The sequence below is a fragment of the Rattus norvegicus genome, chromosome 19 (assembly GCF_021556685.1).
Source record: "Rattus norvegicus strain SHRSP/BbbUtx chromosome 19, alternate assembly SHRSP_T2T, whole genome shotgun sequence".
In the NCBI taxonomy this organism is placed as follows: Eukaryota; Metazoa; Chordata; class Mammalia; order Rodentia; family Muridae; genus Rattus; species Rattus norvegicus.
The window spans coordinates 17,148,715-17,165,292 of NC_141552.1; the positions used below are offsets into that span (position 1 = coordinate 17,148,715).

Here is a 16,578-nt window from a genome sequence, read left to right on the forward strand (position 1 = left end):
AACTAAAATCAATCAATTACAAACAAAGAGAATGATACAAAGAGCCAAGCAAAGCAAGAGCTGGCTTTTTTTTTTTTTTTTGAGAAGATCCACAAGACAGACAAACCACAGAGCCTATATCTAAAGTACCAAATCAGAAATGAAAAGGGGGATATAACAAAGGACACTGAGTGAATTCAACAATCATTAGGGCTTACTTCAGAGGCCTTTACTACAGAAAAGTGAAAAATCTATTTGATACTGGTGATTTTTCTAACAGATAACAAATACCAAGTTAAATACAGATCTGGGAAGGTAATGAATAATTCCCATAAGAAAATAGATACAGTCATTAAAGGCTGCCACTCCAAAAATTAAAAATAATAATAATCAGGGCCACATGGCTTTAATGCATCCTTTCTACCAGACTTTTAATGAAGACCCAATAACAATAGTGCTTCAATTATTCCACTGAATTGAAAGAGAAGGAACATTGCCAAACTCCTTCCCTGAGTTTCTACCTTTACCTAGAATTCCTGAGTCTGTTGCTTCTTCCATTGTCACCCCATCAATAGAACCATTTAAAATGGGATGTAATCGATGTCTGGAGCCTCATTCTTTCCCTTGACCTCCATGCGGTGTCCAGAAGGCATGCCTGTTCTCATGGACATGGACTCATCTCTTTTTGCTGCAGCAAGAAGAAAGCCAGCAGAGAGGGCAGGAGCTTACAAAGAATCAGTAGGATTTCTAGAAAAGAAGCCATCCAGATGTCCATTCTCAGAAAACCCCTGGCTTGCTCTCATGTGACTGGGTCCTCAGACACCAGCAGCCTTAGATGAGACCAAGGAAAGCTGTGCAGAGTCCTGGGTCCCCAGGTTCTTGACCTCCTGAGTGACAGCTGTAGACACGTCCTCCAGGGAATCCTTACAGCTGGTGACATCTGGACAAGGTGAACCAGATGCCAAAATGAGACATGGGAGAGAAATCCTAGGCTGTTTGGAAGGAATCAGTCTCTGCTATTGCTTCTGTCTCTGTGTGCCCTGCTGCTATGATGTTCATGAGGAGCTCTCATGCCAGTGGGTCTCCTCCTAATGTGTTTGTTGTTGCAGATGTCCTGGATGTTCTGGACCCCATCAGAACTCAGCCCGTGCTCAGTCACGGAGGTCAGCACCTTCCTGTCCATCAGGTCATGAGACCTGAGACAGTTGAGGTAACGGCAGTTGGCCTGGGTGAAGTGCTCACAGACTTGGACTCTCTTGCATGGCTGTGGCTTCAAGCAGATCTGTTTGTGGCTGTCTCCTTTGTAGTAACTTTTGCAGGAGAAAAGCATCCCCCTGTACCAGGAAGAAGGCCGGCTCCTCTTGGTTAAGCCCAGAAAGCTCATGATTCTTCAGGACCTGGAAGCTCTGTTCCTAAAAACTTGGTGTGGATATTTGCAGAGGTTTCTCTGGGATTTTGCATAATGACTCTGTCCCAGAAGTTTGAGCTTGCAGAGGCTTGGGCAATCTGTAGCATGGTCCCTGGATGCACTTGAGATTGAAGCCACAGGCTTCAGTAGTAGCCGCCACCTACAGCGTGATCCCTGCCTGATCTCCAGTCTCCAATAGGAATAAGCAGTCTTGCCCAGCAGCTCATAGAGCTCTGCCTCTGGAGCCTGCTCCTACTCTGCAGTTCCTTTAAGGTCATGCAGCCCCTGTGGGTCTACAGGATCTTGGTGATGAAACAGTCTGCCCCAGGATCCCCCATGGTGCACTATGGCTGCAGCTGCTCAGGCTTGTGAGCTGGACTCTGCTTCGTGGAGAAAGGAAACTGGAAAAGGGGATAACACATGAAATGGAAATGAAGAAAATAACCAGTAAAAATTAAAAGAATTAAAGTCATCATCTCAGGAGAATGAGTGGGAAGCCAGGTCCTTAAGCAGGCAGGTTCTCCACAACAATGCATGCTGGGTTCAAGACTGGACATGAGGTGCCCTGAGCTTGGGACTGCCAGGCTCCTACTGGGAAGAGAGCTTTCTTCTTCATTTCAGTAAGTCTCTCTAGTTTTCTTTTAAGGCTTTCATCTCATCATTGACTTTCCCAATGACCTTTTATGACAAGCCATTATGGTTAACAAGAATTAAGTAAGGGCTCATTGAGCTGTTGGTAGTTGGAGGTCTGGGGGAAGCCCTGGACAGAGAGATCTTGCCTGCCAGGGGTGGGATGTGCATGGTGGGAGGGACTAGTGGAGTGTCATTGGCCTCAGTATGCACAGGCTTGGGGCTGGTGCCTGGCTGCCTGGTGCGCCTCTGTGGCTACTTGGCCTGGGTCCCACCGCAGATGCCCATGGTGGTTGCTGGCCAGTTGTGCTTGCTCTCCCTGTCCTCGGGGCTTCTGGCGGGGCTGACCACAGCCTTGAACATGGACAACCATGGACAAAGTGGCCCGGGAATCGGAGGATCATGGGAGCATCTTCAACTTCCCCCTCCCCAAGCACTGGCAGTTGCAGCTGGAGGACAAGCCACTGTGAGTTTCCCCACATCCAGGCAGGTGTTCTGCACCACCAGGAGAGCAAGGGCAAGCACTGCTGCCACCAGTCCCACATGCCCAAGGCCTATTTGCTGACTGGCAGGGCTTCACTTTGCTCTGCCTGGCTCTGCTTTGCCTTGCTCTGCCCTGTGGGCTCTCACTTCTTTGGCCAAAGACTGTTGAGATCCCGGCTTGCCTCACCTTTCAATAGGCACCTCTGTGAAGTGAGGAGAACCAAAGGGACAGAAGGCTGGCCTGGCCCTGGAGACTTGTGTCTCCCCCTCCACCAAAGTGCTTTCCTCAGTTCTCCACTGTGGTTTTAATTTGCAGGGATCCCAGCAGGTGGCAGGCTTTGCTGAGCCTCCCCTGTGAGAAGGGGACAGTGGTGGGACTTATGGTTGTGGGAAGTCTTTTAGGGAGATGCAGGCTTTCTCAAACTCTCCGACCATCCATCCAGTGCCCTCCCTGGTTCCCATTCCCTGTGTTTGTTGCGAAGTCACTTTTCGCTGTCCTGTGTGACTTTCCCTGCAGACTGGGCTCTCCTGCAGGAGATACTCTCACATGCTTCTTTAAAAGCCCCTGTTCCTCAGATCTAGATCAGCTGTGAAAACAGGCTTCTCCATGCCAGGGTGAGAGCTACCCCTCCCAGCTCAGAGCTGCAACACCATAGGATCCTCAGGCCCCAGTGCTGGGTGGGTCCCATGGAAGAGTTAGAGGAAAGCTTCCCTTCTGAGAAATGACTTAACACAGAAGGTTCACAAGTGACAGTCAACCCCCAAGTATTTCTTCCAGGAGAAAGCACTCAGCTCTCCCCTTTAAACAGTTTAGGCTCCCACATGGCCCAGTTTTGTGATTGGGGAAGATTTTCTGGAGCTTAGTTGGCCAGTCAGAGTGGGGCTACATTCTTTTTTTTTTTTTCTTTATTAACTTGAGTATTTCTTATTTACATTTTGATTGTATGCTCTTTCCCGGTTTCCGGGCCAACATCCTCCTAACCCCTCCTCTTCTATATGGCTGTTCCCCTCCCCATCCTCCCTCCATTACCACCCTCCCCCTAACAATCACGTTCACTGGGGGTTCAGTCTTGGCAGGACCAAGGGCTTCCCCTTCCACTGGTGCTCTGACTAGGCTATTCATTGCTACGTATGCAGTTGGAGCCCAGGGTCAGTCTTTGGGTAGTGGCTTAGTCCCTGGAAGCTCTGGTTGGTTGGAATTGTTTTTCATATGCGGTCTTAACCCCCTTGAGCTCTTTCAGTCCTTTCTAAGATTCCTTCAACGGGGGTCCTATTCTCAGTTCAGTGGTTTGCTGCTGGCATTCGCCTCTGTATTTGCTGTATTCTGGCTGTGTCTCTCAGGAGCAATCTACATCCGGCTCCTGTCAGCCTGCACTTCTTTGCTTCATCCATCTTATCTAATTGGGTGGCTGTATATGTATGGGGCACCTGTGGGGCAGGCTCTGAATGGGTGTTCCTTCTGCCTCTGTTTTAATCTTTGCCTCTCTATTCCCTGCCAAGGGTATTCTTGTACCTCTTTTAAAGAAGGAGTGAAGCATCTGCATTTTGGTCATCCTTCTTGAGTTTCATGTGTTCTGTGCATCTAGGGTATTTCAAGCATTTGGGCTAATAGCCACTTATCAATGAATGCATACCATGTGTGTTTTTCTGTGATTGGGTTACCTCACTCTGGATGATATTTTCCAGTTCCATCCATTTGCCTATGAATTTCATAAAATCATTGTTTTTGATAGCCGAGTAATATTCCATTGTGTAGATGTACCACATTTTCTGTATCCATTCCTCTGTTGGGTTCTTTCCAGCTTCTGGCTATTATAAGTAAGGCTGCTATGAACATAGTGGAGCACGTGTCTTTTTTATATGTTGGGGCATCTTTTGGGTATATGCCCAAGAGAGGTATAGCTCAGTCCTCAGGTAGTTCAATATCCAATTTTCTGAGAAACCTCCAACTGATTTCCAGAATGGTTGTACCAGTCTGCCTCCCACCAACATTGGAGGAGTGTTCCTCTTTCTCCACATCCTGGCCAGCATTTGCTGTCACCTGAGTTCTTGATCTTAGCCATTCTCACTGGTGTGAGGTGAAATATCAGGGTTGTTTTAATTTGCATTTCCCTTATGACTAAAGATGTTGAACATTTCTTTCGGTGTTTCTCAGCCATTCGGCATTCCTCAGCTGTGAATTCTTTGTTTACCTCTGAACTCCATTTTTTAATAGGGTTATTTGACTCCCTGCGGTCTAACTTCTTGAGTTCTTTGTATATTTTGGATATAAGCCCTCTATCTGTTGTAGAATTGGTAAAGATCTTTTCCCAATCTGTTGGTGGGGCTACATTCTTAATCCATACTCATTCACACAACAGAACATCTTCCTCCCCACCCACGAGGCCTTGACTTGAACCCAGGTCCTTCCAGGATCAACAGACCTGAGAGAACAGATTGCAGCACAAGAGAGAAAAGAAGCCAGAATAGTTTAAACTGGAGAAAACCCCCATATAGGCCGTTTATCAACTTTAGGGGTTTGCATATTGTGGACTTCAGAATCTTACGGTCAGATTTTTCTGATTACACCTTATAGGTGAAGCTGAAGTCTACTGAGGGTGGGATCATCCCAGGCAGGGAGGGGATCTGACTCTGCAGACCTGGCCACCCTCTGCATTCTCCCAAAAATAATTTTTAGTCAGCTGTAAATCTGAAGTGAAATTTGTTTTTTGTCAACTCAAACGGTTGACATTTCAAGTCTCACACACCATGTGAGAGACACACATTTATCCACAGGGGATTTGAACTTACTTCTATAGAAATGACTGTGGGCCAACAGAGGGAAAGCATTCTTGCCTTTAGCATTCTGTCTGTATCAGAGACTACATGGACTGGCTTCCTGGACAGACATGTCCAAGCAGACAGACATTGTAATGAGGGAAAACTTAGGCAAGAAATGACCTGGGGACAGTGATTTCAGATTGTGCCTTTAGCCAGGAATCTCTGTTGTCATTAAGGCAAGCAGTCTTGGGCCTGCCAAAACTTGTCAGTATTTCAGGGCTCTTACAACTGCTCCAGGTACTTCTGAGGTGAAAGCCTTTCATTAAAAAAAAAAAGTTTATAGAGCAATATTTCTCCACCTGTGGGTGGCAACTGCTTCACAGAGATTGCATATCAGATACCTTGTACATTATGACTCATAAGAGTAGCAATATTATTTATGAAGTAGCAATGAAATAATTTTATGGAGGGGATCATCACAGTATGAAGAGCTGTATTAAAGGGTTGCAGCAGTAGGACTGTTGAGAACCACTGCCATAGAAGCTGACACATGGGAGCAGACTCCTCAGCTGAGTAGAGACCCACGACAAGGGATACTGTGTCCCACCCTAGAACCCAGAGGCAGAATCTACCCCAGGAGTCTGTGGGTCACCTTGTCTTAAATTCTCCCAGGGTCAAGAATAGCATTGATCATCTCAGCAGAGTCAGCTTGCACAGCCACATCAGGCCCATGGCTTCCCTTTACAGAGAAGGATGTGGGTCTGAGTGACAGCCCGTGAGACTGAGGGGACCCTGATACTCATTTGCTTTGAGCTGTGGTTTCTTCAGGTGTAAAATGGACGTGTTTCTGCTGAATTGGGTTGTTGTGGAGATTAACAGAACATACAACCTGCTCAGTGTCTGCCTGGCATGGACCCTGCTGGTTAAATGGAAGCTGTCGATGATGACGAGATTAAAAGTAGAATTTCTAGCCAGATAGTGTTAGTTGTGGGGCGCCATACAAGTGTTCTAAGTATTTTCTGATTCTAAGACCGCCTCACCTTACAACCTAAGGCTCTTGATTTAAATTTTAAAAAAAGAATAAATATAAAATACCAATATGAAAAAATCATAATGAGAAATGAGCTAATTCCTGCGAAGTCATTTAGCTTTACATTTTTCTGCTTCTATTTCCAAGGCATCTAGAGTAGCACTATCCGATATCCTAAAGCCTTCTCTTATGGTGCTACCCATTCATTCCTCTCTCCTTGAGGACTTCTCAGGTGACTTACCAGAATCAGATGGCTTTTAAGATTGTTCCCATCAGATGTGACCTCTTTGTCCATGGGCCTTGCCAAAAGCTGCAGGGCCAACCTGTTGTTTTACAATCCAAAATTCCAGACATTAATTTTACCAATGAAGTTTCAGGAGTCAGATGCTGAAGTCAAGTAAAGCTCCCAACTGTCTTTCCTGATTCATTGACCTCCCAGAAGAAGAGCAGTCCTGTTCCCTCTGAACACTTTCTTAAAAATCCTTTAACTCAAAAACTTTCCATTGGTTTAGTTATCTAGATTTCCTTTCACGTTGTGTCTTGATCTGCTGGACCTAAGTGCACTTTTTACCTTTGCCATAAATGTGTGTGGTAGGTGAGCCATACCGTAATTAAGTCCATGTTTACATGAATAAACAACTCTTGCTTTAAATGTCTGTGCCATGGCCCTGCTATACCACACACTACTTTTTCAGTAAATAATACATTCTTGGAGATCACAGTGTGATCAAATATTTTGTAACATGATTTAGTAACGTTCCCTCGATTTTATAAATCAATTTCTTTGACGAGGATTCTGGGTGTTGTCTGTCAGGTCTGAGTGCATCATCTTGGGAATCCCAAGGAACATCAAACTTGGGCTTTTGAAACTGTTGCATATGGCCAACCTGGAGCAAAAACCACCCAGGAATCTACTGATACTTGACACACATTAATTCACCTGCCTTTTTCATATAGTTTATGGCAAGAGGTCACCATTCTTGACCTTGTTCATTATAAAACGTGGTGCTAAATGTAAGAGTTGGGGTCAAGGAGATCACCTCACAAATCACAAAATACCCATCTCAGATAACCATGTATGGTTTATTGAATACAAAACATCCATGAATTTCAGGACAGAATTAAAAGTCCAAACCTAAGGATAATAGAATAGAAGAGAATTTAGATTTCCAGTTCACAGGTCCAGTAAGCATATTCAGTAAATCATAGCAGAAAACATCCATAAGGTAAAGGAAGAAAAGGCCATGAAGGTACAACAAGCCTACAGAACGTCAATTTAATCATACCAGAAACAATTCCTCCATTAACATAATAATTAAAACACTGAATGCACAGATCAAAGAAAGATCATTAGAAGGGGTAAGGTATAAATAATCAGTAACAAATAAGTTCAGACCTATCTGAATTACACCAGACTTCTCAACAGAGACTCCAAAAGCCAGAAAATCTTGGGCAGATGTAATGCGGACCAAGGATCCTATACCCAGCATAATTCTCAATCACCATAAATGGAGAAACCAAAATATTTCATGACAAAACCAAATTTAAACAATATTTTTCTCTAAGAAAGCACAACAGAGGATTGTAGTAGGGAAACTCCAAGACAATGAGCTAAACTATACCCAAGAAAAACCAAGAAATAAATCATCTCTCAATAATTTCATAAAATGAAGCACACAATCACCATTTCACCCATAACCAGAAAAAGAAGAGAAAGCAGCAACTATTGGTCTTTAATATCTAACCAGACCCTCTGTCACCAATCCCCCAGCTCCTAGGGAATAAACTGCCAGCCAAAGTATATACAGGGTCTATGGTTCTAGGTAACTGTGTAGAAGGGGACTGATTTAAGTGGCACCCATGTGGCGGGAGGCCATTGTCTACGCTGAGGCCTGTTGCCCACCAAAAGCAGATGCTGGAGTTGTGAGGTGGGAATGGATATGTGTAGGTGGGGGAACACTGTCATATAGGCAAAGCTGAGCAGAAATGGGATGTAAGATATGATGAGGGGAGTGTGGAAAGCAGGACAACAGTTGAAATGTAAATAAATAAAATAACCAATTAATAAAAAAATAGCCAAAAATAAAATAAAAAGTGAAAAGGTAAAAGAAAACTTACACCAAAACAAAACAAAAGAAATACTTGTAGTGGATTGGCCTAATTCTGCTTGTATTTTAATGCTAATATGTAGAACTCAAGACTGGTTAACCTCCAAAAACTGACCCTGCTCCCAGTTAACTGTGATTATAAAGAAGCCAACAGCCAACAGCTGCACAGCAGAGAGATGGGGGAGGTGAGCTTTGAGGGCTTTGCTAGAGAGGATCATGAGGAGGGAAGAAGGAGGAAGAAGCTGCCAGAGAATAAAGGAAGAACATGTGTGATGGAGAGGAGAGAGGAAGAGGACAGCAGCCATGGTTAAGGGAGAGGAGAGCCTGTTCCTGAGGGGTGTCCAAGTGCAACAAAGAGCAGCCAAGATGCTACACAGTCAGTAAGAGTTGAGCGTTATTGTTTGGAAAGTAGATCTGATACCATGGAGGGCAGGCAGCTGCCCAGCTACTGTGCTGATTAAGGCATATGATGAACAAATTTACAAAATATGTATAACCAGTAAGGAGCTCTATAGAGGATCCTAAAAGGAATACTTTAGTTTGAAGAAAAGGATAAAATACCAGAGCAAACAGGAAATAATTAAACAAAACTAGAACAGTCAATCAAAAGAAGCCAATAAAACCCACAAAAATTAACAAAATTAAATACATAGGTTTAAATAATATTTGCATGTCACTAAACTCAATTCCCCAGTGAACAGACATTATTTAGCCAGAAACAGGATCACCATCATGAGAGATGTAGAGGATATACTAGGGAAACAGACCTAAGACACAGGTCCCTATAGCAATTCTATGCAGTTTCTCTATCCAGCTGACAGAATAGATTTCAAACCAATCCTGTCCAGAAGATATAAGGACATTCATTTCATACTTTGCAATTACCAAAAGATACTACAATCTAAATATATACATATTAAACACAGCAGTCACAAATTTAAATATATAATTATCAGATAGATCTGAAATTACCCATTAGCTATAATAGTGGTTGTGATTGTTTTTAATAGTCTATTCTGACCACTTGGCAGATCACATGCAAATAAACAAAAGAGGAGGAGCAGAATTCAGTGACATCATCAGTCAAATGGACCTAACAAACTACACTGAACTATACATATATTTTCTATCAGCCTGTGGATCTGTCTCCAAAATTGACCACGGATTAGGACACAGAACAGCCCTCAGGAAAGATAAGAAAGCTGAAGTAGTGTCATGCATTCTATCTGAGCACAAAGGAATCAAACTGGTATCACACAATAGAAAGTGCAGTCAGTACACACTCTCGTGGAAGGTCAGCAACACAAACAACACACTACTGAAGGGGCCAAGGGAGAAACACATAAGGAAAAATTAAAATTCCTAGAAATGAGTGACAATGAAAACACAACCACCACAGATCTATGCGATACAACATAGTTTTAGGAATTATGTTGCAGTCAGCAAAGCCAGAGCAGTGGACCCATCTAATCCCTTTGTCATGCATCAGAAGTAGAGAATGTGTAGTGTGCCCTGTTGGGTTAATGCCTTGAATTGGCTCACCACATTCCCAATTTCCCTTTGCAATGATAACATATTTTTGGCATTACACATTGGATGTATGCAATTTGCCTTTTGATTTCATAGGGGAATAATTAAGGGACTTCCTGGAGGGTCGAAAAGCACTGTGGATAAACTGTGTAGAGACCGAAAGACTACAGGGGTTTTGGAAGCTGAGCTAATGTATTTTTATTATGATATGTTTAAGAACCTATGGGGAATTGGGAGTGGAATATGGTGATCTGAATGATAACGGCCCCCATAAACTCACATATATGAATGTTTGTTGCTGGTTAGTGGAAATATTCGGGAAGAATTATAAGATACGGATTTGTTGGAGGAGTGTATGGGATTGGGCTTTGAGGTTTCCAAATTCAACACCATCTATAGTTAACACTTTCTCTGTCTCCGACTTGCACATAAGATGTAAGCTCTCAGCCAGTTCTCTAGAAACATGGTGTCCTACCTGCTGCCGTGTACCCCAGCATAATATTCATAGACTCATGATCCTTGAAACTGTAAGGTGAAATAAACTCTTTCTTCTACAAGTTCCCTTGCTCATGGTGTCTCTTCACAGCATAGAAAAGAAACTAAGATCGGAAGGAACAGTTAAGTGAAAAATTTCTCAATAATATTCTGGAAAATAAAATTCAGACATTTACCAAAAGTGTCAGGTACCGTGATCAAGCTGGCTTGACTGCAGAGGTGCAAGAATGTTTCAACAAATACAAATGAATAAACAATTCACCACAGAAAACCAAGAACAGGAAACACACGATCACTGCAGTAGAGGCAGACAATCTCTTTGGCAAAATCCCACAGTGATTAATGCAAAAGTCCTGGAGAATCTGGGATATGGAGAAGACATACCTTAACATTATAAAGGCGATATGCAAGGCCAACAGCATCCTAACTGGAGGAAATCATAATGGATTTCCACTAAAATCAGGAATAAGTCACAGATGTTCATTCTTTTCATCTAATTCAACTAGTATGTGAAGTCTTATCCAAACAATATGACAATAGAGAGATGGAAAGGCATGTTAATATGAAAGAAAGCAGTCAGAGTATTCTCATTTGCCGGCGATATGATCCATATATAAAGACCACTACGAAACCACTAGCAAACTCCTATGGCTCATGGACACATTCACTAAAATCACAGTAAAATCAATAGAACTCCTGTATACCAACAATAAATATGACGAAAGAAGCCAAGAAAACAAACCCATTCAGAATAAAAATCTTGTAATATCTAAGGAAGTAACGACTTGTTAAAATGAAATCATTAGGAAAAATAAAAAAAAAACTGAAGAAACCAGAAAATGAAGAGGCCTCTCATTTTCATGTATCAGTATGATTTATATTATTATATCGAATCCTACCAGAGTCATCTACAGGTTTAAATCCATCCCATTATAATCCCAATACAGATCTTCATGGGAATGAAAAAAAAATCTCAGAACTCACATGAAAGCACAACTGAGCAGGGCAGTCAGACACTGCTAACTAATAAGACAGTAAAGCACTGCGGGAGGCATCACCTTTAATGATTTCACCTTCATTTTGGGGAATAGTAAAAAAGAAAAACCAGCATGTTAATATCATGAGAGCAGACACAGTGCCTAATGGAATAAAATTGAAGAGCCTGATATTGGCCTATGTTCTTATCAGCATTTGGGTTTTGAGAAAAAGGAAAACAAACAAACAAAACAAAAAAACTCACAACCACCCCTCCCACCACCACACACAAGTGCAGTTTTCAACCTGTGGGTTGCAACCCCTTCAGGGAACAGTCACATATGAGACATACTTTATACATGATATTTACATTACAATTTAAAACAGAAGCAACCTTACATTTATGACTGAGCAATGAAATAATTTGGTAGTTGGGGTTGGTTACCACAATGTGAAGAACTGTATTCCTTGAGTTGTTCTTGGTCATAGTATTTTTCTGCAGTAACAGAAATGTGACTGATATATAAACTGGTACCGAAGTGAGTGGAGATGTTTGTGAGGAAGCTCTTGATTTTTTGGAGGAGGGTGGGAGACTTTGGATTGGGAAAACTGTTGAATTATTTTAGGAGATCTTAACAGTTCTTTTAGTTTGCCACATGGGAGACATAAGTATTGTGAGTCTGTGCAAAATAGAGCCTCTCTGATGAGACTTCAAAGGATGGCAGGAACTCTATTGGTGACTGGCTTAGAAGCAATTGATATAATTTGGCAAACAATCTGTCTCTTTTCTGCCTGTTTACTAAGAAGTGACCTGAAGATAAATAAAAAGCTAATTGACTAATTGTTTTGAGCAAACTTCAAGGGGTAGATATCCGGTAACCTTCCTCATATAGTAGGAATGTGTGTTTGTATTTTCCATTGTTAATGTAGCCAGGACTTCAGTTAATCCTGCCACATTCAGGGTCTGGACGCATAGGAAACTGCAAGATCTCCCAGGATTTGGAAAATGTCCCAATTGTTGTAAGGTCCCCAAAACATGTTGTCCCCCCACACACATTGGGAAGCAACTTAAAGGAACATGACCCCCTCATTCTCAGGAGGAAGGGTGGGTGGGTGGTTATTTGTCTGCCGTGGGCTGTAGATGATTATTGTCTGTTAGGGGGTTGGTTGCAAGTTCTTACTGGCCATGGTCAGGGAGGAAACAGTAAAGCAGATTCGAATCAGGAATGTCTTTCTTCCTTTCTCTTTCTCTCCTCAATTCTCTGTCTAATGTTGTGGGAAATCAGGAGAAGGGACTAAAATGACAAAATCATAGATCACTGTATCTCTATTTATACTAGAAAGCAATACCAAGTCTCAAATATTTTAGGATGGCATGGATTTTTGAATGATGATAGAATTTAAAATTGTACTTGCATAAATGATTCAATTCATTTTAAAGATAGAAGTATATGCAACTTATTCACAATGTGGTGTAAAATTCTAATTTTATAAAATTACTACTGCACACTGACGTGGATAATTAAGGAATTCAAGCTAGTACTTTCCAACTATAAATAATCAGTCTTCCAGTCATGTTAGGTACTGCTTTAGTTAGGTACAGAAATAAGCTTTATTTAACTTCCTGTGTATGTTTTTAAAGTTAAGTAGGAAGTAAATCCCTTGGGAAAAAAAGCCACATTTGTCCACTGAGATAGACATTACATACAAAGGTGGTTCTCAAATCCTTTAGAGATCTGAAGAATCTGCCATTTCAGATGTCCTAATAGTTAAAGGCTTTTCACAGTGGGAGAGACCTCAACTCCTGGTAGTGTCCCCAATCTATTCTGAAAAAGATGATGGGCTCTAAAGAACCATTGGGTGAAATACTACCCACTTACCTCTACTGCTGCCAGAAAGCTGTCCAGACTGTGCAGAAGTTGATCATGGGGAAGTCTGTGTCCCAGTTTTTGGAAAAAAAAAAATAGGATAGTCCTTCAAGTGACCTGCTTCAAAGGATTGTTGTCAGAGCTCCTGGCCCAGTGAGTTGAAGGTGGATGCCACAGTGACACAGGAATATTTGCTGACTGACTCCCAGGGTAGCCAACAATTTCTGTCATTTCTTTAGATTTGGAAGCTGTTTGCTCTGAATTTCCTTTTATTCAGGCAACATTTCTCCTCCTCAGATCTTGGATGGGGTTGAAGATTAGATAGTTTAGTCTTAACCTTTTCTTGTTATGAGAATCAGAAAAACAAACTTGTTCACCATCGTGCAGAAATGTGACAGCCAGGAACCTGGACAGGAACAGGGTGGACATGGGAGGCTCAGAAAGCAGGGCTCTATGGACAGTCCACAGCAGTATCAAAACACCTGTGATAACCGCTCTGGCACCATAAGTCCTGAGAGAGGATGGGGATGCCAGGAGAGTGTGCGTGGTCTGCCCACTGCCTGGGACTTTTAAAAGCTTGTACCACCCCCGGGCACATAGAAGAGCTTGAGCAGAAAGTGGCCGATGCCCAGAAGCCGCTGCTGTGGTAGGAGGCAGTTATGGCGGTTGGAGGTGGGGGTAGAGGTGGAGGAGGGATGGGAGAAGACCGAGGAGTTTCCCCAAAAGACAAGAACAGACACCATCCTTACTACTCCAGAACCCACGCCAATCCCACCCCACCCCTAAAATGCCCAGTCCACTGCCAAACGTCCCCATGCCAAGCATTCACAGCTTCATCCCCACTGTGCTTATTTCTTATTTTTTTTTAACTTCTTATTTATTCTCTGTGAACCTCACATCCTGCAGCTCAACTCCATTCATCTGCCCTCCCCTCAGGTCTGCACTCCACCCTTGCATCCTGCTCTAAATCAGAGCAAAAATAATCTTCGTGTGGAAGCTGAATAAAGAAAAAGAAAAAGAAAATTTGTACGCAAAAAATGTGTCAAATTTTAAGGATGAAAGACATAAACGCTTAAATTGTTTGGAATTAATGAAAGTACATTTGGTCTCAGAAGACTTATTATGGTTAATAAATGCAAGTTATGATAGATAAGGGATACAAAGCTTAAAAAGTGATAGAAAATGATTTAGGTACAAAATTTTAGACTAATATAATTTAGATAATGAAGTACCTTCTCCAATTTTGGAAAATACGAATGGACAGAATATTGTGACAGTAATTCTTACCTGATGCATCTCATAAGTTTTCTTATTTTATCTAGCTTATTAATGTTAAATTAAAGGTATTTCTTGGAGTAAAAGGGGACCTCCCTTTGTACTAAGGTGTGTCAACTTTCAATTGTTAGTTCTGTACTGGCAGTGAGCCAGGTGCTGGCAGGATTTCTCTTGTCATTTCTATGTCCCATCATCAGCTTTGCTATTTTGTGGATGTTTGTCCTTCTCACCAGCTCAACACAAGCTAAGAGATGTATCAGGTGTTGTCTCACTGCCGACTGGATGTAATAAAGATCTGATGGCCAAGAGCTGCTTTAGGAAGTATGTGGGCAGAACTTCCGGGCATAGAGAGGGACATAGGCAGAGGCAAGCTGAAGCAGGAGATTCAGAATAGACATGGGCAGGAAGAGATATGGAACAGACTACAGCAGAGGGGTAAAGACCTAAGCAGCAGGTGGGTCTCAATGGTAGAAGAATAGGGTTAAATTTTAGAGAAGATGAGGGACTGCCCAGTGAAAGGCCTAAGATTCAAACTATGTTCGAATTCTCCATGTCCCATTTACACCTCAGGCAACTCTGTGAAAATAGTACACAATACAGTATTAACATGGCTTTGAGTCTGTGGTTTGGTTACTTTTGGTCACTGTTCCTCAAGACTGCAGGAGAAGGAACAACACACAGGGCAAACACATGAAAACCATGTGCAGCTTAGAGTGGAAAAGATCACTAAGAAGTTTAATGTCACAGCAAAGTCATGTGCTGAAGAGGAGGGTGACATAGTTAAGGAGATGAATGTTATTAACGATAAGCCTCCTGCCTCTGTGCTGGAGAGATGTGGAAGGTGTCCTCAAGGCAAGACTCTTACCAATTAAAGTTCCAACTTGGAAAAGGGAGCTCAATAGATTTCGTGCTCCTACAAAGCAAGTGCATAGGGAAGCTGCTGCAGTTGTCATCCAAGCAGGCTGCTGACAGTTCAGTGCACCTCATGTGGCACGGAATTTGGAGGAAAAAAGATTTTAAGATTCAGGATGACATGAACAGGACCAGGCGACTCTCGCATTTATGTTTTTATTATTTGAGGCTTGAATTAGAATGATACTCATAGTCTCATTTTTTTAGTTTTCTTTCATCACTTTATCTACATTTCCAATTTATCTCCCACTCCATGTTCCTCTACATGAGTCTCTCTTCTGTCCCCCACACCCTCTCCCTATGAGATTGCTCCTCCACCCGCCAATTCACTGCCACCTCAGAGGCCTAAGTTCCAATATCATGGTTCATGAAGCTTCCTCAGAAACAAGGTTCTCCCGTCCCAGTGATCCCAGATAAGCTGGTCCTCTGCTACATATCTACCTGGAGACATGGGCACACCCTGATTCTTTTATTAGTTACCTTAGTTAAGATGTCTCTTCACCTTAATTCCGGCTTAAATTCACTTTGCATCCCAATTGCTGTCCTTCCTCTTGTTACCTCTCTCCCACAGTTCCTCCCCAATGTCCTCACACCATCTCCTCTGAGAGAGTAGAGGAATATCCCTCAGAGTGTGCCTCCACCAAGACACATCAAGTTTTTGTAGGGCTGGTGCACCTTCTCCCACTGAGGCCAGGGAAGACACCTGAGTTAGGGTATCAGATTTCACAGACAGGCAAACCTTTGGGGATAGCCTCGGCTCCAGTTACTTACAACAGTGTATGTAATACTGTATTAAACTTAGTAAGGTTTATTTACCTTCACCTGCAACTCATCCTGAGAAACAGTGCTCTGGCCTGATGCTTTTGTTTTCAGCCCTATCTTCCTCTTTCTTCTGTGCTTACCACTGTAACACAGGAGAAGCTTCTAATATTAATGTTGCCAGATCTTTCCGGTCTTGGGGGATAATTCTATTCTGAGTTGTATATGGATTTAATATCTTCTTTACGTATGATGAATGTATACTTCAGGAAAGGACTGCTTCCTTGTTTCTATTAAGATCTAATATGACTAAAGGATTCTGATTAATATTCCAGAATCTTAGGCCACCAGGTTGGTATGTCATCA

General features: G+C 42.4%; 1 protein-coding gene and 1 pseudogene across 2 annotated transcripts in view; both read right to left on the reverse strand.

The window, feature by feature from the left end:
- The window catches only part of LOC147998906 (disks large homolog 5-like), a 124,855-nt gene extending 110,946 nt beyond the window's left edge, over positions 1-13,909 (reverse strand). Inside the window, exons 1-2 of one of the 2 annotated variants that reach the window (XM_087595891.1) lie at positions 13,279-13,357; positions 6,532-6,613 (exon numbers count right to left, since the gene is read on the reverse strand). The gene's annotated coding sequence lies outside the window, so the exon portion shown is untranslated. Of the gene's footprint in view, positions 1-6,531; positions 6,614-13,278 lie in introns of both variants that reach the window. The other variant, XM_087595890.1, reaches the window with a different exon arrangement.
- On the reverse strand, positions 561-1,725 carry LOC147998911 (zinc finger CCCH-type antiviral protein 1 pseudogene; annotated as a pseudogene).
- Positions 13,910-16,578: the final 2,669 nt, after the last annotated feature.